Source organism: Pleurodeles waltl, chromosome 3_1 (assembly GCF_031143425.1).
Source record: "Pleurodeles waltl isolate 20211129_DDA chromosome 3_1, aPleWal1.hap1.20221129, whole genome shotgun sequence".
Taxonomy (NCBI): domain Eukaryota; kingdom Metazoa; phylum Chordata; class Amphibia; order Caudata; family Salamandridae; genus Pleurodeles; species Pleurodeles waltl.
The window spans coordinates 179,771,727-179,788,833 of NC_090440.1; the positions used below are offsets into that span (position 1 = coordinate 179,771,727).

The 17,107-nt window shown below is 44.7% G+C and overlaps 1 protein-coding gene across 1 annotated transcript in view; it reads right to left on the reverse strand.

Moving 5' to 3' along the window:
- Positions 1 to 7,540: 7,540 nt before the first annotated feature.
- Positions 7,541 to 17,107, reverse strand: part of FBXO22 (F-box protein 22) — a 124,824-nt gene continuing 115,257 nt past the window's right edge. The window contains exons 7-8 of the transcript XR_011201321.1: positions 15,211 to 15,337; positions 7,541 to 13,923 (exon numbers count right to left, since the gene is read on the reverse strand). The gene's annotated coding sequence lies outside the window, so the exon portion shown is untranslated. The remainder of the gene's footprint in view (positions 13,924 to 15,210; positions 15,338 to 17,107) is intronic.

Sequence of the window (17,107 nt, forward strand, 5' to 3'; positions counted from 1 at the left end):
TGGGGGCTGCAGGTGCAGTGCTTCTCCAGGCATTAGATATTTTCGTCCCAGGCAGTCGCGGTCAGTGGAGGGGTCCTCGGGATATCCCCCGGTAGGCGTCCTAGTGGAGGGGTGGAGAGGTCAGCCCAGGGTGGACACTCGGTCGGAATAGCCTGGGAATCCTCTCTGGACAGTTGGGCCGCCTAGACACGGGCCGTGGGCGCCAGGTGCAGCGTGGTTAGGACTCACACTTCTGGAGTGAGGTGGGACACCTTGGTTGACGTTTCTTTTCTTCTTTTCTGGACAGTGCCGCTGTCCTCGGGAGTTCTTGGTCCTTTCGGGGTACATGGCAGTCCTCTGTATTCGACAATGGTCGCTGGTCCCGCTGGATGCGTCACTGTTGTTTTGCAGGTTTTCTGAAGCAGGAGACAGGCTGGTAGTGCTGGGGCCAAAGCAGTTTTCTTCTCCTTTTCGTCTCTGCTGGGGTTTCAGCTTAGCAGTCTTTCTCGCATGTCGCCAGGAATCTGATGAATAGGGTTCATGGAAGCCCTTTAATACTACATTTAGGGGCATTTTTAGGGGTCAGAAGGCAGTAACCAATGGCTACTGTCCCTGAGGGTGGCTACACCCTTCTTGTGTTCCCTCCCTCTGGGGAGGGGACACAGACCTAACCCTATTGGTCCCTGTCCTCCAAACAAAGATGGAGGATTCTGCAGGGAGAGGGGTCACCTCAGCTCTGGACATCTTAGGAGTGCTCCTGGCTGGGAGGTCACTCCTCCCTGCTTTCCTTAAATTTCCCGCTGGACTTGCTGCCAAAAAGTGGGGCTTTGTCCTGGGGGTGGGCAACTCCACTAGCTGGAGTGCCCTGGGGCACTGTAACACGAGGCTTAAGCCTTTGAGGCTCACCGCCAGCTGTTGGTGTGAAGCACCTCCACCCAGGACAGGCTTTGTTTCTGGCCACCGAGAGCACAAAAGCTCTCACCTCATGTCGCCAGAAACTCGTCTAGTAGTGGCAGGCTGGCACAGGCTGGTCAGTCCTGCACTAGCAGTTTGGCTAACATGTAGGGGACATCTCTAAGATGCCCTGTGGGTGCATTTTTCAATAAATCCCACACTGGCACCAGTGTGGGTTTATTGTGCTGAGAAGTTTGATACCAAACTTCCCAGTATTCAGTGTAGCCATTATGGTGCTGTGGAGTTCGTAAAATGACAAACCCCCAGACCATATACTCAATATGTCTACCCTGCACTTACAATGTCTAAGAATTGCCTTAGACACTGTAGGGGCATATTGCTCAGACAGCTATGCCCTCGCCTGTGGTTTTGTGCATCCTGCCTTAGGGCTGTAAGGCCTGTTAGATGGGTGACTTATCTATGCCACAGGCAGTAGTTTAGGGATAGGGCACACTGAGAGGGGTGCCATGTCGTCTTTGTCTTTTTTCGCCCCACTAGCACACACAAGCTGCAAGGTAGTGGGCATGGGCTGAGTGAGGGGTCCCTTATGGTGGCATAATACATGCTTCAGCCCTTAAAGACCTTCTCTGGCCACAGGGCCCTTGGTACCTTTTACAAGGGATTTATCTGTGTGCCAGGGCTGTGCCAATTGTGGAAACAAAGGTACAGTTTTGAGATAGAACACTGGTGCTGAGGCCTGGTTAGCAGGGTCCCAGCACACGTCCAATCAAAGCTGGCATCAACACTAGGCAACAAGTGGGGGATAACCATACCAACAGTGATATTCCCCCCCACGCCGAACCCACCTCCACCCCACAACAAAAGAGGATGAGACTAACCTTTCCCAAGACAGTCTTCATTGTCTAAGTGAAAGAACCTGGAAAGGCCATATGAATTGGCATGGGAAGTCCCTGGTCTGTGTTCCACTACAAAGTCCATTCCCTATAGGGATATGGACCACCACAAAAGTTTAGGGTTCTCCCCTTTCATTTGCATTAGCCATCTGAGAGGTCAGTGGTCAGTTTGAACAACAAAGTGAGTGCCAAACAAGTATGGCCTCAGCTTTTTCAGGGATCAAACCACAGCAAAGGCCTCCCTCTCAATGGCATTCCAACGCTGCTCCCTGAGGAGTAACCTCCTGCTAATGCAAGCAACAGGCTGGTCAAGGCCATCATCATTGGTTTGGGACAGGACTGCTTCTATCCAATGTTCAAAGGCATCTGTCTGCACAATGAATTGCCTAGATTAATCTGGAGCCTTAAGAACTGGTGCTGAGCACATTGCTTTTTTCAGGGTATCAAAGGCCTTTTTACAGTCAAGGGTCCAGTTTACCTTCTTTGGAATCTTCTTTGAGGTTAGTTCAGTGAGGGGAGTAACAATGGACCCATATCCCATCACAAACCTCCTCTAGTATCCAGTCAAGCCAAGGAATGCCCTGACTTGAGTCTGGGTTTTATTTGCTCCCCAGTCCAGAATTGTCTGGATCTTGGGCTGTAAGGGTTGCACTTGGCCTCCACCTACAAGGTGACCCAAGTATACAACTGTGTCCTGCCCTAACTGGCACTTAGATGCTTTGATAGAGAGGCCTGCTGTTTGCAAGGCCTGCAAAACCTTCCCCAGGTGGGCCAGGTGATCCTGCCAGCTGGAGCTAAAGACAGCAATATCATCTAAATATGCTTCACTAAGGAACTCCAAACCAGCAAGGACTTGATTCACCAACCTTTGGAAGGTGGCAGGGGCATTCTTTAAGCCAAAGGGTATAACGGTGAACTGATAATGCCCATCAGGTGTAGAGAATGCTGTCTTTTCATTGGCTCCAGGTGCCATCCTAATTTGCCAGTACCCTGCAGTTAAGTCAAAGGTACTTAGAAATTTGGCTGCACCTAACCTATCAATTAGTTAATCTGCTCTGGCTATGGGGTGTGCATCTGCCTTGGTGACAGAATTGAGTCCTCTGTAGTCCACACAGAACCTAATTTCTCTCTTGCCATCTTTGGTATGAGGTTTGGAGGCCAAGACCACTGGGCTAGCCCATGGACTATCAGAGTGCTCTATTACCCCTAACTCCAGCATCTTGTGGACTTTCACTTTGTTGATCTCTTTGACTTGGTCAGACTGCCTCCAGATTTTGTTTTTGACAGGTAAACGGTCTCCTGTGTCCACATCATGGGTACACAGGTGTGTCTGACCAGGGATCAAAGCGAAGAGCTCAGCATACTGCTGTAGGACTTGCCTGCAGTCAGCTTGCTGTTGGGCAGAGAGGGTGTCTGAATAGACAACTCCATCTACTGATCCATCTTTAGGGTCAGTTGAGAGGAGGTCAGGGAGAGGTTCACTCTCTGCTTCCTGATACTCATCAGAAACCATCAGCATGGTTATGTCTGCCCTATCATTAAAGAGTTTCAGGCGGTTAACATGGATCACCCTCTTGAATGTCCTGCTAGTGCCCAGGTCCACTAAGTAAGTGACCTGACTCTTTCTCTAGTACTGGGTAAGGGCCATTCCATCGGTCTTGAAGTGCCCTGGGAGCCATAGGCTCCAGAACCCAGACTTTCTGCCCTGGCTGGAATACAACCATTGCAACCTTTTGGTCCTTGAGCGGAGGCCAAGCACATAGTCCACCACATCTTGTTTAGGCTCATGGAGCGGTATCTCCCAGCCTTCTTTAACAAGTGCCAGTGGTCCCCTTACAGGATGGCCAATCAGAAGCTCAAAGGGAGAAAACCCTACTGCTTTCTTGGGCACCTCCCTGTAGGCGAAAAGCAGGCATGGCAGGAGGACATCCCATCTCCTTCTGAGTTTTTCTGGGAGCCCCATGATCATGCCCTTCAATGTCTTGCTAAACCTTTCAACAAGTCCATTGGTTTGTGGATGATATGGTGTGGTGAACTTATAAGTCACCCCACACTCATTCCACATGTTTTAGGTAAGCTGACAAGAAGTTTGTACCTCTGTCAGAAACCACCTCCTTGGGGAAACCCACTCTGGTAAAAATACCAATTAGGGCTTTGGCTAATGCAGGGGCAATAGTTGACCTAAGGGGAATTGCTCCAGGGTATCTGGTAGCACGATCCACTACTACCAGTATATATTGGTTCCCTGATGCTGTGGGAGGTTGAAGTGGACCCACATTATCCACACCAGCCCTTTCAAAGGGGACCCCCACCACAGGAAGTGGAATGAGGGGGGCCTTTGGATGGCCACCTGTCTTGCCACTGGCTTGCCAGCTGACACACAAGCTACAAAACTCCCTTACTCTCTGGGACATGTTGGGCCAATAGAAATGGTTCACAAGTCTGTCCCATGTCTTGATTTGTCCCAAATGCCCAGCTAGCGGGATGTCATGGGCCAATGTGAGGATAAACTCTTTAAACTCCTGAGGCACTACCACTGTCCTAGTGGCACCAGGTCTGGGATCCCTAGCCTCAGTGTAAAGGAGTCCATCCTCCCAATAGACCCTGTGGGAGCCACTGACATCTCCCTTTTCCAGTTCAGCAGCTTGCTGTCTCAGGCCTTCAAGAGTGAGACAAGTCTTTTGTCCCTGGCACAGCTGTTCCCGTGAGGGTCCCCCTGGGCCCAAGAGCTCTACCTGGTAAGGCTCCAGCTCCATGGGCTCAGTTCCCTCAGGTGATAAGACATCTTCCTGGGAAGAGAGGTTGGGTTTGGTCGATGGGACGCCATAGGCATCACGCTCCTAGGTGACATTTGGAAGGGCACGTATATGTCTTATTTTCAGGAGCTGCAACAGATGCAATCCCGGTCTAGAATGCAGTTTCATGAATACCTGCAAATGCGACACGCTCTGCGAGTACATTAATTCCTGAGTTCAACCCAATGATGGGCACGCTGGGCAAAGGAGGTGTGTTCCAAATCGACCGCACCCTGATTATCAGTGCTCCAGACACATTGACAACCCTAAGATCTCGTTGGAAGGAATGGCTGGAACCGCTAGATGACAATGATTGGCAGGATGCCCTGATGGCCCCCAGAGTTTTGACAATGCCATCATGGCTCCGCCTAGTGCAGAGATACTATATACATTGTGCATACTTCACCCCTGACAGGTTATTCAAGGCTGGTCTTCTGGCTTGCCTGGCGTGGTTTTGCTGCTCACAGATCCCTGCTGACTTCATCCACATGACATGGTCTTGTCCCCTTATTGCACAATACTGGCAGAATGTGGAAGCGGAAGCCTCCAACGTCCTAAATATAGAGATTGAAATGCCCCTGCTACCGGTCCTTCTGGGTGTGCTTGAGGGTGTTAGGGGTACCTGGGCCGACTCGACCTTCCTGGGGACGGCCCTGCTGGTTGCTAAATGCAATTGCAGCGCACTAGAAACTCTCCAAATCTCCAATAATGTTGCAGTGGAGACGAGGGGAGGACTGGTGTGCCCAGCAGAAAAAAACAGTCTATGACAACCGGGGGTTCATAATTCAAATTTGTAACAAATGGTGTGAGACCGCGGGGTTTGACATGTTGTAGAAACGCTCATGTGGTGAACACCTTGTATCCACTTTATGGAATACTGATGTTTGCATTGATTGTACAAGCGGAGGTCCCAGGTGAGGACCGTGGCTTTTTGTCAGACCTTAATTGGACTTGTTTTACCTTTAACAAAACAATCAAATTCGTTGAAAGCACAAAGCCTGTTTATATTGGAGGGTTCTGCGCAGCTGGGGACAGAAGAAAAAGTGAACAAAGTAATATACAGGAGTGTGAAGATATAAAAACAGAAGAACCATTCTGCTACTTCCACTTTAAAAAATCCATTAAACTTGCCATGACGACCATAAATTGACAATACAAAGAAATGCTGATGACTTCTGGGTAAAGTGGCCGCCAAGCACCATCACGGAGTCGAAGGAAGCTGCACCCATGGTTTACCTCAGTTTATACCCTCTGTCAAAGTGAGCTAAAGCCATTGAGAAGGCATCCTTAGGATGAGAATTGCTGAAGGAGTGAAGACCTCTGTTTTGCCTCTCTTCCATCAGGCCCAATACAAACCTTTTTAATATGATAGCCAATCAAGGACTTTTAGGTTTTTCTTCTTAAATCAGATAGCACAAACATACCTTTTTAGGTGAATGTAGTGCTGATAAATGCCATCATTTATTCATTCAGTATAGGTACTACAGACTGAAGAATTTACAGGCTGAGCAGGACCTCCTTCGAGATGCCAATCAAGATGGTAACTTCACACAGATAGTGAACTAAAGTGGCCGCTCAATAGCGGCTATTGCAGGTGCATAAATTCACACCAGGCTCTGCATCCCCCCAGAGAGGAGATCATCATTCCGAGGATCCTAGGTGGTTCCTGAATGCCAAGAGAATCGTCTGATATAAGCAGGGCCTGTGAACTCTGTAAGGGGACCACAATGCCACAAATTAGAATTGGCTACTAAGCGCACTGCAGCAGAAGTGCACCTGGGCAGAGGACGCCCCAATGACCACTGCCATGGCAGACTGTTCTGCCTTCAACTGAGCTGTCAAAAGACTGATCCAGATGCACCACTGTGAGAACATAGTTAAAATAGTGGAATCAATCAGCTTGTGTCTCAGTGAGACTATTACCCACTGTAAGGAAACCAAAATGCATGTGGGACGCAGTAACACCAGATAGACTGCTGTCAACATGGCGGCAAGTACAAAAAACTAAATTTGGAAAGTATGACCTGGGACAGGGGATCACCGAAGAAGGGATTGTTGTGGTGGATTGGTTCACCCTCTTCTGCACAGGCCTGTGGCACTATACACTTCAGCTAAAGTCTGATCCTAAGCTAACAAAGCACAATGTAAGGGGTAACATACTAAGCACATGAATGTAAATGGCCTGAATTACATAGTCCGGCTCATATAAAGATCCTAGATATTGAAGCCTAACAATAGGTCACACAGCAATTCATGTAGTGCAATAGATGAAGTAGTTGAGGAATAACATACAGGCGGCCTTAATGAAATTTACTGCTGCAAAGCACCTGCATGCAAAGGGGCAGTTCTTGTCTAACCATTGATATGATTTATCTCGCAACACTATTGATGCAGCTCAAGGCCTCTCCACTCAGTACCACAATCCTCAGCAGGGAACAAGTTCTCAGGGAGACTGGCTCTCTACGAATAGCTACCTGCGAGACACTACCTATAAAAATACCAAAGATTGCAGGCACTGACAAATATTTTCCAGGGCTGAAACAAAAAAGCTATCAGAAAAGCAATAATGTCCCAAACTAACCCCTACACTAACCAAAGATGATATGAAAGCATGCCTGGTGGAATTAAAGCAGGACCTGGAAAATTAAATCTCCAAAAACGTAAAAGCCCCAAGAGGTTTCATTACGGACATAAAAGAAGACATGAAATCTTTGGAGCAAGGCCTAACAGTGGCAAAGAATCAATTGAAAACAATTGCACTAGAAGACCAAAGGCTGCACACAGTAGTAGTGCATCTGGAAATTCAAACAAAGCTCGTATATGACAAGTGTGATGACCTGGAAAACTGGTCACAAAGACAAAATATTGGAATACAGAACCTCAAGGAGAAATTTGAAGCAACAGAAATTTCACACAACCCTACCTGAGATATTCTAAAATATATTAAAAGGACTAGGCTTCCAAATTGACATTATATTTGTGCAAAGACGAGTGAGAGAATAAATCATGTTAATACTCAGCCCAGAGACATTGCAGCCAAATGGCTAGACTACAGTTTACTTACAATAAATCTATCTCAGTACATCACATGTATTTTACATAGGCATATGCCCAAACATCCACAAGTGAATAATCATTACTGAACACAAGCTCTCACTTTTCTCATGGATTTTTTGAAAATGCCTTTAAGTTCAGTCCACAACTGATTCAACACATTTAATATGGATTAAGGAATGCATCTATAATTTTATTGACAGGTTAACTAGGAAACATAACTTTTACTATGAAGACGTAGATTAGGCTACAGGGCCTACACCACTTGCATTCCATACAGACTGTAAATGTATGGTCTATATATGACTACGCCCCTATACTACTGTTTTTTTAAATGATGTAAAATGTTTACTGAGTACCGGGAATAGTGGTGATGATGTCATCAGTGATGTCCTTGAACATGTCATACATGATGTCATCAACAATGTAATTTAACATGTCATTAGTAATGCAATATGTGAGATCATAAGCAGTGCATGAGGTGAGGAAGAAGTGATGGTTGAATAAACTATAACTGGCGAAATTGTGTAGTTTTTCCAGTTTTAAACATTAGAAGTCTCACTTTAACCATTGTTTTTTTCAGTAAGTTTCTGGGTTATTTTTTTAGGCTAAAATAAGGTATTTGTGGGAATATATTTTTGTATGTCATACTTTACTGTGATGTATTTATGATGACGCTGTGGAATGTTGGGACAGCGGGGGTTTTGGGGGTGAGTGGTTTTAGAGTGGGAGCAGGCTGGTGGTTGCTGTTTTATGGAGAAATAAACTTGTTCTTTATGAAGCTGACTACATGGATTATTACATATTTTGGCGCCAAGCGCCTGTGCAGAGGGCAGACATTGCATTACACTGACTTCCAACCCTGGAAAAGCAGTAACTATTGGGGAAAATCCTGGGTAGTGTCCAGAGTTCATGAACTTGCTAAACGTGAAATTTACATATTTCATGTTATGAAGCGAGATAGTCCAGGAATTTAAGAACCCAGAAGGTGAAGGGAATGATATTACTCGATTTACATCGTTGAGCCTATTACAATGGAAATGAACTGAGGCATGAAAAAATGACAACTCCCTAATTGGAAAATAAAGGAGGAAACGGCGGGAGGGAAGAGGACATTCGGGTAGTTTGGAGCATTTGTAGATAGATCATCTATTACTATTGCAGGGAGAGTTTTAAATAAAAACAACTGGGCTCTAGCATGCGACGTGGGCTTTCTATGTAGTGGAGCACGAGTGAAAACAATCAGGCCCCAGCACCTGAGGAGCGAGTTCTGTGAAAGGCGAGGAATGTGTGCACGTGCTGATCAAAGCTAGCGTGAAGAGCGTGCAGGCTGACTGCGTGCGAGGAGAACAAGCCATAGGGGCACGCTTTGTAATGCTACACTGATCGCATTTTGAGGGGAAAAGAGAAAACGAAAAAAAAATACTGCTCACCGCATGTGTGTTTTGTATTACTGGCACATCAGTATATGTTCCCTTCGTCATGGAAAGAAAATAGATGAAAACATGCCACACTTTAGCCTCGCAGAAAAGTAGAACTACTACTCATTGCAAACATAACAAGCAAAGGCAGTAGGTCTTGCCTAGACAAGAGCTACTAACTTTGGCAAAGTGTTTTTGCCATGATGTTCACCAGTATCGTAGACCGGATTTGTTGGGGGCAGAGTGCTGTAGAATGAGTAGGGAGAGGAGCGTGTCGCTGAGTACAGGGGAGGAGATTTCAGTAGTTCAGCAGCAGAGTCATAGAGTGGGGTGGAATAGGGTGGAGGGGACAGAAGAAGTGGGGTGGAGGGGACAGAAGTAGTGAGGTGGATTGTGGTACAGTGGAGCGGGGGGAATGGATTGGGGTGGATTAAAATGGGATGGGTGTGAGAGGGGTCGATTGGAGTGGGGTGTATTTGATTGGTTTGGAGTGGGTTGATTGGAGCCATAAAACTGGGGTGCGGTGTATTTGATTTGGGTGGGGTAAATACTCAGCCCAGAGACATTGTGACCAAATGGTCAGACTAGTTTATTTACAATACATATCAGTGTATGCCACGTATTGTACATGGGCATAGGACTGGATTAGAGTAGGGTGGTTTGGAGTGTGGTGGGGTGAATTAAAGTGGAGTTGGGGCTGGTGTGGACTAGAGGGTGTGGATTGAACTGGAGAGAATTGGACTGGCTTGGAGTGGGGTGGATCGAAATGGAGTGGGGTAGGGTGGAGTGGAGTGGGAAGGATTAGATTGGAGTGCAGTGGATTGAAATGGGGGTGGATTGGATAGGGTGGACTTGAGCAGGGTGGGATGGAGTAGGGGGTTGGTTAGATTGCACTGGGTGGAGGAGTGAAATGGATTGAGCGCTGGATTGGAGTGGGGTGGAATTGGAGTGGGGTGCAATAGATTGGCGTAGGGTGGATTGGAGTAGATTGGATTGGGGTGGGGTAGATTGGACTGGAGTGAGCTGGGGTGGATTGAATTTGGCTGGATTGGATTGGTGTAGGGTGGAGTGGGGCGGATTGTTTTAGACTGGAGTGGAGCAAATTGTTTGGGAGTAGAGTGGAGTGGAGCAGACTGTTTTGGATTGGTGTAGGGTAGATTGGTCTGGGGCAGATTGGAGTGCAGCAGATTGTTTTGGATTGGAGTGGAATGGATTGGAGTAGGGTGGATTGAGGAGGGAGATGGGTAGCTTGGGGCAAGGTGGACTGGAGTGGGGTAGATTGGATTGGGGTGAATTGGACTGATGTGTTGAGGACTGGAGTGGTGTTGATTGTGGTGGGTAGGAGTGGGATGAATTGGAATAGAGTTGGTGGATTGGAGTTGGGTGGATTAGAGTGGGGCTGATTGTTTTTAATTGAGTGGGGCAGACTGTTTTGGATTGAGTGGGGCTGATTGTTTTGGATTGAGTGGGGCAGACTGTTTTGGATTGAGTGGGGCAGACTGTTTTGGATTGAGTGGGGCAGACTGTTTTGGGTTGGAGTGGGGCAGATTGAAGAAGGGTATACTGTTTTTGGATCAGAGTGGGGCAGATTAGAGTGGGACAGAGTAGAGTGGGGCAAATTGTTTTGGACTGAGGTGGGGCAGATTGTTTTGGATTGGAGTGGGGTAGATTATTTTGCACTGGAGTGGGGCATATTGGTCTGGATTGGAGTGGGGCAAATTTGAGTGGGGCAGATTGTTTTAGATCGAGTGTGGCAAATTGTTGTGGATTACAGTGTGGCAGATTGTTTTGGATTGGAATGGAGCGGATTACAGCAGGGCTGATTGTTTTGGATTGGAGTGGGCAGATTGTTTTGGATTGGAGTGGGCAGATTGTTTTGGATTGGAGTGGGCAGATTGTTTTGGATTGGAGTGGGCAGACTGTTTTGGATTGGAGTGGGGCAGAATGTTTTGTATTGAGTGGGGTAGATTGTAATGGGGCAGATCGTTTTGGATTGGGGTGAGGCAGATCGTTTTGGATTGGAGTGAGGCAGATCGTTTTGGATTGGGGTGGAGCAGATCGTTTTGGATTGGGGTGGAGCAGATCGTTTTGGATTGGGGTGGAGCAGATCGTTTTGGATTGGGGTGGAGCAGATCGTTTTGGATTGGGGTGGAGCAGATCGTTTTGGATTGGGGTGGAGCAGATCGTTTTGGATTGGGGTGGAGCAGATTGCTTTGGACTGGAGTGGTGCAGATTGCTTTGGACTGGAGTGGTGCAGATTGCTTTGGACTGGAGTGGTGCAGATTGCTTTGGACTGGAGTGGTGCAGATTGCTTTGGACTGAAGTGGGAAAGATTGTTTTGGATTAGAGTAGGTCAGATTGTTTTGGATTGGAGTAGGACAGATTGTTTTAGATTAGAGTGGGCAGATTGTTTTAGATTGGCGTGGGGCTATTTGGAGTAGCAGAGATTGGGGTGGGTTGGTAGGATTGGAGTGTGGTGGATTTGCGTGGATTGGAATAGAGCAAATCGGAGTGGGGTAGATTGGGATGTACTGCACAGTTATATGTTAGAGCATCATTTTCGAAATAACATATAAGAAAGAAACAATGTCGCTTTGCAATATTTAGAACAAGATAATCCTCATCTTTTGAGAACAGTGCCCACACACAAAAACAAGAAAAACCTTGCGGGCAAAGAGAGAAAAAAACACTTGGCAAATTAAAAGAAAGTTAACTATAGAAAATATAGTTTGCACTTTTTTCTGTCCAGTTGGGCACAGTTTTGGCAGTCACGCCTTCTGTTTACAAGGTACTAAAAGTTAAAAAGAACAAAATCGTACCTCAGTCACGCTGGGAGTAGCGGACCGGCACGGATTGAATTGAATCAATCAGTGCTTGGTCCCTACTCCACAAAGAGAAAAGGAAATTATGCTTGGCCTGAAGTGATGAATTAAGAGGTGAAAAGAAGAGTGCCAGGTAAGCCAACAATAGTAAACAACAGTTGGGCTCCAAGCCCTTATTGTTAACAGTGTGTTGCAGATTCAACCCTAAAAAAGGGATCAAAAAGAAAAAGGACTGTTACCACGTAGGAAGTAGGACTGCTAATCGTTAGGAATACAAAAAGGCTCAAGGAAGACCATCATTGAATATAAGAAGGACACTTATTTTGAAGTATATTAGATAATTATATTAACTTGTATAAGTTATTCTAGCAAATTGTTTTAGCTTATTGCTTTACCTTCTTGCAGGAATGGCTGAACAAAGTATAGCACCCCCCCACAAACCTTTTTAGCAACTCTTGGTCATTTGTGACCAGATTGTGCGATGTACAAATAACAGGGGAGTAAAGTGGAAATGCTTATCTAAGGGTCCAAATTTGGAGCAGTCTGATCAGAATGCATAAAGTATGGAAAATGCTGCGTTTTTTTAAAAATAAATTGATACACATAAAAAAGTTTTTTTTTAAAAGGTATTAAAAAGACCACTAACCAGGCAATGGAAATCCTCAATAGCTCCGAAGTAGACTAAGTGGAGAGACGAGGTGGCCCACTAGGGGCTTGCAGAGAGTAATGCCCTTTAAGGGGAGGAGTAACGCACCAGCCAAAGTCAACCAATTTCGCTATAATGGGATGCTCTCCTGGAGAAGTTTAAAGCACAGGATGGAGCACCTGATTGAGTGACCCTACTAGATAAATGTCCCACCTGCAGTGAAAATACTGGAGCCCCATCGTAATGGCTGAAATATAAACAGTTAAAGTCACCTTCACCCAGGGAACTGCTGCACACAACAATAGCATAGTTGTGCACTCTACTGTAAACTGTTGAAACCAGGTACATGGTCTCTAAATGACTCCTTCTATTAACTGTCCATTCTGCCTTCCCTTTAAAATATTGAGATATACTTAACACTGAACCAAGTGACATGCTTAACTTGTTGGGGAGTCGTGGTGGGGGAAAACAAGTTGATGATTTGTAAGTTCAATGATAATATTGCACCATGTACCAACTTGAAATTTTCAACACAGTGTACTGACAAATGCTCTGAAAAAAATGCAGCACTGTTAGATTTGCTATTATGTGAAGATATGTTCAATGAAACGCAATAAATTTGTGTGTTAAAAAAAAAGAGAGTACTGATTGAAGTAAAAGAAGTGAAACAGAAGAAACAGAACAAGAATGAGAACTTGAATGGCAACAGTACTGGTGGTGAACATAAAACTATCATTTTGTTTTTAAAACCGTTGTGTGCGCACAGGGCAGTAACGTAATTTGTAGGAGCTGTAGCAAGTAAGGTCATCTAGCAAAATAATGCAGATCAAAAGGAAAATCACAAAGTATAAAAGAGGTCGAGAATCTATGTAAAGACATACAGGAGATAGTGCTTACGGTAGAGGGAGTGAGTAGTGTGAAACGAAGTTCAAGGGAAAGATAGAGGATTTGCAACAAGGAGACATGAAGGCAGTGGGAAATAGAGATAAAAGGCATGAAGTGAATAGAAATAGCATTTAAGAGTAGCAGAGTATGATGAAGAGTATACATAGTGAATAAAGTATCATTATGTCAAACATTGTCCTAGATTCCAATGCCAAGGACCCAGTCGTGGTGATAGAGGCAATTAAAGTGAGTCCTGGGAATGGAAACACTAGATCTTGGGTCGAGGGAGAATACAAAGGTTCCCTCATGTTTTCACTGATAAAGCGGAACTCTTGAAAGGTTCCTGCCCCTAGAATAATACTAATGCAAGGAGCTGTAACAGTGGTGCACAAAGTGAGACCGATGCAATATCTGATGAGAGAACCTCTCCAAAGGGAATCAGACAAGCTGCTTGTAGAACGAATTACAAAGGCAATTGGGTCATCAGAACGGCTACCTCCCACTGTAGTGGCCCTAAAGAAAGAGGAAAAAAAATCAGTTAATGCATCAATATATGAGATCTCAATAAAAGTATATGGGTGGATAGACAACCTCTCCCTAACATCATAGTATGATGGGAAGAGGAAAAATATTTAGCATACTAGACATGTCAGCAGCATACAATCAAGTCGACTTACATGAGGATTCACGACCCTTGACAACTTTTGTTAGTTACACCATTAGGTGCATTTGCTATCGGAAGATTCCTTTTAGGTTGGCATCAGCTGTTTATCAGAGGATGAAGCAAAACATTTTTGTAGAGGTGAATAAAGTACTATGCCTTCAGGAAGCTATCATGATAAGTGAATCTGAGGGAGAGCATGATAACTTAATGGTAGAAGTGCTGACAAAAATGAGAAATATTGATTGACTATAAAGAGGGAAAAATGTCAACAAAGGAAGGAATAAGACTATTTAGACTATGAGATCAATATGACTAGAATTAAACCGAAGAAAACACAGTGAAAGCCATTGCAGATGCACCTAGACCGGAAAATAAGGAACAAATTAAATGTTCAGGACGTTTTCCTCATCTTTTCTGGGTCTGGCAGAATATTGTTCTAAATATATAATTTTACAGAAATAGTGAAGCCAATGTGTGCTTTGTTGAAAAACAAATGTGCATTTGAGCTGGGAGAGAAATGTGCAGGTGCATTGGAAAACATCAAATAATCCATTACTAGCACACCAACATTGGGTCGTTTTGATGTGAACAAGAAAACAATTGTAACAACTGATGCCATCAATATAGATCTAAGGGCAGTACTATCTATATATTGGATTTTCTTCTCAACAGTTGCATGAATCTAAACAGTCTTATTCTGCTATTGAGAAGGAGGCATTGGTATGATCCATTTCAAATATTAATTATGGGGTCTACTTTTTAGTGTCATAACTATTCATCAGCCTTTGTTACATGTATTTCAATATGGACGGGCCTGGAGGACAGTGTAGCACAAACATTAACACAGTGTTTGACGATTATGGATTTCAATTTTGTGATGGAATGTTAAAGTAAAGAAAAATATTTTGGATGACTAACAATTTTTACTTGAGGAGGTCCCTGTGTGTACAAAGGGAGGAAGGTATGGACATCTGTATTGTGGATGAGTCTGGTTCAAAGGGCTAGTTTAATACATAAGGCCTTACAATTTGCAGAAAATCATTTCTACAGACATACCATCTGTAGGCATGAAAATAAAAGTCTGGAAAGAGTAGCAGGAACATCGCAACAGGCATCATACATATCTGACAATTTACCTGGTGTTTAACCAATGACTGATCATTCCGGTAATTCAAGGCAAGGTTTTCTTATATTACGTTTTTCAATGGTACACAATATATCTTTTGATGGTGAAGACTTTTCATGAGCAATTGGTATTGTTAGCTGAAAGGGAAAGGCCTTCAATTAGATTATGAATATAGTGAGTACAGCTTAACAACTCAACTCAAACTACCGCTAATTTGAATGCCATCATGTTTCATTTAATATCTTGAATTCAAATTTTTTCACAAAATATATCACCCACAGATGCATTTAAATAGAAATGCCGTCTTCTGGCTGTATATATTTTGCAGATGGTTAGTTGTGGCTTAATTAATCCTACCTTCCAGTATCATCAGGACAGATTTTCAATAAATGTGAATCCAATATCACCTTTGTTTACTTGCACTAATGTATTTTGCACCATGACACAAACAATTAATCTAAGCTATTACTTTAGTCAAAAAGCTATATAAAACTCTTGAAGTAGTAAATATAAGCAGAGTGAAAGCCCTGGGAGCCGATTGACTCCCATCAAAATTCTACACACCCTTTGCCTCTCAATTGGTGCTCTGACTGCTCCAGCTTTGTAATGATTCTTTTGAACAAGAGCACCTCCCTACCTCTTGGAACAAAGCAGTTATTTCCATGATGGATGCTCATACCGAATAAGGAACCAACAGATGTGCCTTCTTCTCGCCCTCTTTCAATCCTTAATGCCGATTTTAAAATTCTTACCAAGCTGCTAGCTAATCAATGACTCCTGAACCTCCTTCTACTAATACACTCTGACCAGACTGGTTTTATCCCCGGCCACAACACCTCCCATAATGTATGGAGATTTTGGGATGTCTGGCAAATCTGATGAGTTTCTGAGAGCAGCTTGCATTGCTTTAGATCTGGAGAAAGCCTTCAACTCTCGCCACAGGGATTATGTAGTCAATGCTCTGTATAGGATGGTCGCTGGTCCGAACTGGCGGGAACTCAGCTCCTCCATGCAGGCTCAACCCCTAGTCAAGACTGGGAGTTCTATCTTCTGCCCCTTTCCCATATGTAGGATCACTTGTCAGGGATGACCTCTCTCATCTTCACTATTCACAGTTGTGATGGAGCTGCCCTTCATGCAGCATCCCTGTATGTGGACAACATCCTTTTATATGTTAAGGATACCCAACAGGATCTCACGCCCATAACTTCCCTCTTGGCCAATTTTTAAGACATATCCTGTCTTAGAGTTAATTGGTCTAAATCTTGTGTCTTCCCCCCCCCCTTTGACTCAGTTACACACTTCCACCCCCCGCCCCCTTCAATAGGACCCTCGATTTAGTCAGCTGACTACATTCAGATGCCTAAGGACCAATATATATCACCTATCAGAGGACCTACGGGAGGATAATCTGAGCAGAAGAATCTGATTCCTGTAAACAATTCTACTTCTGAGCAATATTGCCTTTGTCTGATATGGAAGAATAGTGCTTATCAAAACAATATCACTCCCGCTTCTATTATATTTCTTTGTTATTTCTTTCGGACTTCGAGACTCCCTCGCTCTTGCTTTCTCGCTTTGGATTTCACGCTTACTGAGTTTATCTAGCAGAAGGGTGGCGTTAGCTACCTTCCAGCTCCCAACAGAGATGGGGGTTTGGGACTCCTGGATTTTGAGCATTATTATTAGGCATCACAGCTTCAGTGGCCAGCTCAATGGCTGGTGGGTCATTCCCTCTCTGAAATGGGCCTACCCCTGAGAACAAACCTGTCATCAGTTGCACTCAATGATATTGTTCTTATTGGCTCCACTTCCAAGAGTGCCTCCACTGTGCTATACTGCCTATGTCAATCGGAGACACTCCACAGATGCTGGCCCCTTTATGTGTCTGCAATCCCCCTTGTGGG